The following is a 7,161-nucleotide window of genomic DNA, read 5'->3' on the forward strand; positions in this document are numbered from 1 at the left end:
CACAAAATGGATTAACGGTTATGCAACCTTCAGCGTGTAGATCTGTGGTAGCAGCTTAGGATGCTGCCTTCAAGTTTTTTATTGGATTTCATTTAAAATAAATTTTATAAATGTCTCCTCTATGGTCTCAGTTTAGCTGCATGGTCCTGTCGGAGGAAGTTATTTCTGCAAACATACATGACAAATGCCAGGCCTGAGGTTTTTTAAAGCAAATTTATGAGACGTGTATTTATGTTTCCTATTTCAGGTGCTGCGTTCTCTCAAGATGGGCTCTGTTTTCACAAGCTTCCTGTGCTTCCTGCCTGGCCTGTGCTGCTGAACCATATGTCTGCATGTAAAGTATGATTCATGGCCTTTTTGGTGCCTTCGCATCTCAGAAGGCTTGTGTTTGTGTGCTCAGATGGGGGGTTGGAGCGAGGAGCCCTGATTGGCTGAAATATTTTCTCTGGCAACGAGCAAGCGTGATCCCGCCTGCAGAGGCACTGCAGTGAATGCTGCAGCGAACGGGAGGAAAAAAAAAAGAGATGTGGTCTGTGTGAGAGATAGAGGAGGAGAAGAGGACGGGCGGAGCGGAGGGGAGGGGTCCACACACACCAGAAGACTGAGCCAGAAGCAGCGACTGTGCGTGCGTGCATGTACGAGCGAGAGGACTGCGCATGCGCGACTGTGAGGCGCACTGAGCGGAGCAGACGGCGGAGGAGAAGGAGCGGTAATGAACGGCAGCTGAGGGGATGACAGCAGAGGAGACGGAGAGAAGGAGAAGACTGAGCTTCACCTGAAGACAAGGAGAGAAAGAACAGAAAGGAGGAGAGGGAAGGAGGCGATAAGGGAGGCTCAGGTGCTGTGCAGACTGAGTCGTTTGTGAAAAGAAGGTAGCAAAAAGAGGTGATGGAGAAAAAGATACAGGACGGAGACGACCAGTCACAAGCCGTGGAAAAAAGGCTGAAAGACTGAACGAGAGGGGGTGAAAGACAGGAGAGTTGAAGAGGGGAAAAAAAGGGGGTGCTGAGGTCGACGAAAGCAGCCTGATGTATCCACCTTACATACCCCTCCATCTTACATCTCCTCCATGTTGTTGATGCTCCTAGAATAAAACACTGGCAGGAGAGACCATCCTCCTGTTGACGAGAAATCCTGAAATTGGCTTATCATCAAAGGACGAACGGATGTCTGAAGCATGAACAAGCAGGAAACAAGAAAAGACTGGAATGAGACGAGGACATAGGCAGACAGGTGAGCCGAGGCTTTGTATCATTCAAGAACCTGATGTTTTCATATCTGAATGAGTTAAAGTTCATCTAAATCACCTTTTTTGCGTAAGCATGACAGCGGCAAATTGAGCTATTTATGCTTTGTTTTACGAAAGATGTGAATTGCATAGTTGTTGCATCATGGAGGAACATGTCACACACATATAAGTGGAGGTGCATTATGAAGCCCACACAAGCACAGCCACAACTGGAAACTAAGACCAGACCCTCCTCTCGTGTGAGCTTTTGGTGTTTTGAGGGTTTCCTGTCATCATGACATTTGACAGACCTCTGCACAGACAGAGAGCGGGGGGGTGGGGGCAAGTAACCGAGACGGGGCAAGAGTGGCCTGTTCTGTAGTTGTCAGCAACACTGAGGCATCTTCGTATTGGCCATGCATCGGCGCTGCAGTGAGGGCACTCCATGCTGCGATTGCATAACTGCTGCTTCCAAAATGCACCCCTCCCATTTGTGCGAAGCATTGCGCTGATTCTCCTCCATCCGACAAAAAATATATTTTTTTTTTCATCCGCTGTGTACATCATAAGATTGCAGCATCAACAAACCTGTGCTGAGGCAGCCTCAATCATTTAGCTGCAATCAGTCAATCAATCCGCTGCTGTTACTGAAGAGCTGGGCACTTGTCGAGCTTTTACCTCATAAATCTTCCACGAGGGCCGTGTCAGGGATGAGCGATGCTGGTTGCTTTTTAAATTTTTTTATTTCTTGTCAGCCCGTGTGCAGCTCTGCCATGTTGGTTCGGGAGCTACGCGGGAACAAAGAGCAATTGGCTGTTATGAATTGTGAGGCAAAATGGCCGATGTCTGCCATGAATGAAGGCAGGCTGTGTTACTTAAACCAACACCTCCCTGCACACCCGCTGAGCGCTTTCTGCCCACGATAAATACCCAAACATGAGGCTGCAGTAATGCGCTGCACTGCATATATGACTATTAATAACACTGAAATGAAACAGGATTTTGTTTTTTGCTGAGTTATTGTTTACCTTCCAGAGAAAATCTGCAAAACACAGTAAATCAAAGATTTTGCCCTCCAATTTGTTGTATAAACAAAGTTAAAATCTCAACATAGCTTACATATTTTGACATACTGCTGGCGTGTTGTATAGGGGGCACAGAACCCGCACTCTGTGTTCTGTCAACGCAGACAAAAAGATTTCTGTTGTTGTTGTGTTTGGACACCGGTAAGGAAAGACGAATGGATTGAGACAGATGGATCCGTACACACTGTCTCCATGACTCATTCAGAACAGCGTGCCCTTCATCTGATCCGCACAGGTGGACTCTATCGATGTTGAGCTGCGTGTGAATGAAATACACAGAGGAATACAGTTGGAGAGTGATCTCAGAGGAGTGTTTCAGGTTTGTTGATCTGCTTGTGTTTTTCTCCTTTCTATCAGTGGACCAGTTTAAAAAAAAATGCTGTTTTTTTTCTTATTCTTAATCAGTCTGTTATCAGTTTGTTTATGTCCAAAGGAATGTAAAAGGGTAGTGCCCTGCACGTGATGGGCAGTGTTCTGAGGGTAAGAATGTTCTGGGATGTGTTTGTCTCTAAAAGGTGAATACAGCTTTGTGTGTGTTTAATTGCACGAGGAATTTGCTGCTGAGGTTGACTCCTCTGACATCCCTGTGGTCAGCTCTCCTCTCCCGCCTCTGTCCCGATGAGGTCAAATGATTTCATTAAGGGAATAAGATGGTCCATGACTGTGTACAAACACACCTACACACAATCGCAGTGTTGAAACTGTGGAGAGCTGCAGCAGTTTACGCTGCCCTGTAATGGAGGTTGGGTGGTAGATGAGCTCCTTACATAACCGAAGAGGTCTCTGTCGATTATCAGGAGGCTGCGCCAAAGCCTGCCCGTCAGCAGGCATCCCATCATTTATCAGCCTTTTTTTTTCATGGCGCTGACACCAAACAAGTGGATACATTCAGCTGACTCATCTCCCCCAGAATCAAAGACTAACTTGGCATTTGCCATTAAATTAAAAATATATATGAATTTTTTGGTAAGCTGTAAATCTACTGAATTTGACACGGCTTACTTTTGCTTTGATTGTAGATTCTTAACACACACTTTTGAGTGAAAAGCTTAAACATAGTTGTAGGGGCTTCATTTCTAAAAATTCCACATGAAATTCAAAAAAATAATCAATAAAATGATAATCAAAAAAGTGAATGTCCAAACATGAAGCAACGGACTTAAAAAAAGACACAAAAAGCATAATCTGTAGGTATCATTTTTCTTTTAGTATCTGGCGAAGGTTTGTTTGGCATTTTGTCTCACAGAACAGGCTTTTAGTGTCATCATCTCGTGAATGTTAAGACTTTTTTTTTAAGAATCAAATGAGGTTGGTGGAAGGTTCTTACTCATGTTGGAAACTCAACATGTGAAGAACTCATGCTGTGGTGGGAATCATTTCTTGAACAAATTTAAGGTGGGATGTTTGTGTCAAAGTAACACCCACACTATCACAACGTTGCGTGAACTTAACACAACCCCACATGATAATCAGATGACCGACATTCACTAGTTTAGTTTTTTAGTTTCAAAATGCATGTTTTAATATTGGATCTAGCACAATCTGTCAGTGCTCAAACTGCATGTCCTGATGCATCTCAGTAATCCAGGTAAAAAATCAAAAAGAAAAAAAAATTGTATAGGTCTTCTGGACGGGTTCTTCTCTAATGAAATGTTTCGTCTCTCCTCCAAGAGACTTCTTCAGTCTGAGAGTTTCAGGCAAAATTCAGGCTTTTAAGCCCTGCCTCCATGTGACTGATACTCACATCACACGGCTATCGTTGACACCTAATTAGCACCTATTGTTAACAGGGCGTGGAGTGACACTGGCAATAGCAGCACTGTAGGAGGGGGACAACTGAAAACGGAGGCCTCCACCTCTGTTTAATGATGGAYGGTCTTTCTTCACAAAAATGGCTTCTTTTACTCCTCTCTCAAACCAACGTTCCTCTCTATCAAGAATGAGAACATCCTCATCTCTGAAAGAGTGACCGCTGGCCTGTAAATGAGTGAAAACTGCAGAGTTCTGGCTATTAGATGTAGCTCRTCTGTGTTGGGACATTCTTTTAAACAGTGGCTGCTTTGTTTCCCCGATGTATAACTGGTCGCAGTCCTCCTGGCACTTAACAGCATATACAACATTGCTCTCTTTGTGCCGGGGCACTGGATCTTTGGGGTGAACCAGCCTTTGTTGTAATGTATTTTGGGGTTTGAAAGCCATTGGGACATCATGTTTATAAAATAAACGTCTCAGTTTCTCCGAAACACCCGCATGGTTTTGCCTGAATTTTGCCTGAAACTCTCAGACTGAAGAATTCTCTTGGAGGAGAGACGAAACGTTTCATTAGAGAAGAACCCGTCCAGAAGACCTATACAAATTTTTTCTTTTTGTTTTGTTTTTTGTTTGTTTGTTTTTTACTCAAACTGCAGTCTCTTAGACCACTAAAGCATTAAAAATATAAACCAAATCATATTGTTTTGAAGTTCAGGGTCCAGTAATTACAGTAATTCATGGCAAAATATTAGGTTTTTTTTTTGGTAGAGTTTTCTTTTCTTAACTTTTAAATCTGTTGCCATGCTGGCAGCAACAAAGAATGCCACGAAGCACCTACAAAGATGGTGTCACAAACTCTTGCCTCGTTAGAGTGCCACTATTATGACGCTCAGCTGCTACCATACAACGTTATAGTTCAATATCTGTAAAGTTGTGACATTTTTGTGTTTGCGTAAGCTGATCAGCTGTGGTGATCATCTTGAACTGAGTTGATTCCAAACGTGGCTTTGTCCAAATTCAGGGGCTGCTTCCTTCAAAGGACAAATTTGTCTGGTGAATTTGTCACTGCGCCTCGCCGAAGGCTGTCCAAATTTGAAGGCTCCTCCAGTTGTGGACCACAAATGCGTCCTCTTTTTGCATCGAGTGGAGGAACAGTGGTTCCTTCACAGATCAACCAGAAAGTTTTTTTTAATCACACCGGGGTGAGGGTGGGGATAAAGCCCAAGGCTAAACCATCCAAATTCACAGCCACTGTCTTCCAGTCTTAGCGGCCGACAAAGGACTTGGCCCACCTAGACCGGATAGGCAGGGTCATTTGAAGGACACAGCCCCTGAATTTGGACACAGTCAAGAGTCAGTTGCAGATGTACATCCAATACTTACTGACAATTTCATTTAAATCCACGAATTCTTAAGGCAAACACACACAGGCAATTACATTATTGCCCACCGCTTTGTAGGCTAGATGGCATTTCATCATTTATACTCAAGATGGCAGTTCCTCAGGAAAGTCATGCTGCTTGCTAATTTTATTATGCAGCCCAGCCTTATGAAATGTGAATGAAAGCTGTGTGTTCATAGACCATGTGTGTTAAGAGGATGGGAAAGAAACAAGCCACTTTCGGTGAAGTGTTGCAGCGCTGAAGAGCTGATTCTGTGCATCACGTTTGGTGTGATGGCGAGAGATTGGAGAGATTTTGAGTGGCGCTCGCTAATGGCTCCGTGTGTCTGAGTGGGCAAATATGTCAACAGATTAATGAGGAAAAATGTGGAAAAAATGGCATCTCTGACATTACGAAGTGTTTCCGTCTGTTTTGAAAGGCGCATCACTCTTATTTAGAGTCAGTTTTCATGGGCAGGAAACCATAACGAAATGCACAGCTAAACAAACCATAAATAGAAGCCTTCTTCTGCCCCCCCCCCCACCCTGTCAGTTCGTCACAACGTAGGCTCCCTCCTCTGCTTCGTTTAAAGAAAAAAAATTGTTTTCCCTTCAATGACTCATAGCTGTTGACAGCCGAGCACAGAATGAAAAATGTGTCATCCTCCCTTCATTGCTATTGTTTTGGTCAAGTTAAAAATGTTCACTTGCACACTTGCTTTTATTTTTCACAAAGCCCACTCGCAGTATAACACAAACCCACAATGCAGATTGTGACCTCTTCCTACGCATGATGGAGTCAAAAACCAACACAGCTCACAAAAAGATGACGAGTGTTGACAAGAAGCAGGAAGAATGGAAAGAGCAGAACCGCAGCTGTGTCACAATTACCTGCTCTTTCTACATAGTGAAGAAATTCACACTTACTGCTTTCATGTAGCAACTTTACAGCACATTTTTTCTTATATAGCCTAGCTTCTATTAAAGGGGACCTATTATGCAAAATTTTTTAAGTTTTTTTTACTCTACTTTATTTCTTAAAAAACAGCCCTAGGACCAAAATAATGCACCCAGGGGTGTATTTACTCTAAATAAATGTATTTTTCATGTATATTAATGTCAGGTTTTCAAATCCCACGACAACCCACCCCAACCTGAGTTCAGCCCCCCACCTTCCAACCCCAGGTGAGGCTCCACCCACTTCAGTATAAAAGGCCGTCACGGTTGTTTTTCTGAATTTACCGCAGCACAGTGGCTCCTATTAGAGTTAGATGTTGTGTTGTTGGCTGCATTACACCACATGTTGATGCATACTCTTCCAGTCACAGAGAACAGAGATGCGTGGCTTTCTTTTATTTATAATGACAATGTCCCTGCGACATGTGTTAGCTTTTTATTGGGCAACCAAAAAAAAAAAGAAAAGAAATATAATTTATTTTAGTTAAGCGTATTACTGAAACTGGTTGTAAATGTTTAACATACTGTTTATTTTAAGTCTTTTTACTATTTTGAAAGAAAATTCTGCTTTTTCTGAATGCCAGTTTCAGTCCAAACCTTGCATGCTGTTGTTATGAAAGGAGTCTCTGTTAGCACACAGAGATCAAATCAAATTTGATTCACACTTTGGGAACATTGGGTACCATCAGCACAGGACACCTTAAGCTTATAGTTTCACTGGACTAAACACAGTGTGTGTGTGTGTGTGTGTGTGTGTG

At 43.1% G+C, this 7,161-nt stretch overlaps 1 protein-coding gene across 1 annotated transcript in view; it reads left to right on the top strand.

The window, feature by feature from the left end:
* The first annotated feature begins 614 nt into the window (after nt 1-614).
* The window catches only part of rnf208 (ring finger protein 208), a 9,860-nt gene continuing 3,313 nt past the window's right edge, over nt 615-7,161 (top strand). The window contains exon 1 of the mRNA XM_014003830.1: nt 615-1,233. The gene's annotated coding sequence lies outside the window, so the exon portion shown is untranslated. The remainder of the gene's footprint in view (nt 1,234-7,161) is intronic.

Source organism: Austrofundulus limnaeus, unplaced genomic scaffold (assembly GCF_001266775.1).
Source record: "Austrofundulus limnaeus strain Quisiro unplaced genomic scaffold, Austrofundulus_limnaeus-1.0 Scaffold20, whole genome shotgun sequence".
NCBI classification, from domain to species: Eukaryota; Metazoa; Chordata; class Actinopteri; order Cyprinodontiformes; family Rivulidae; genus Austrofundulus; species Austrofundulus limnaeus.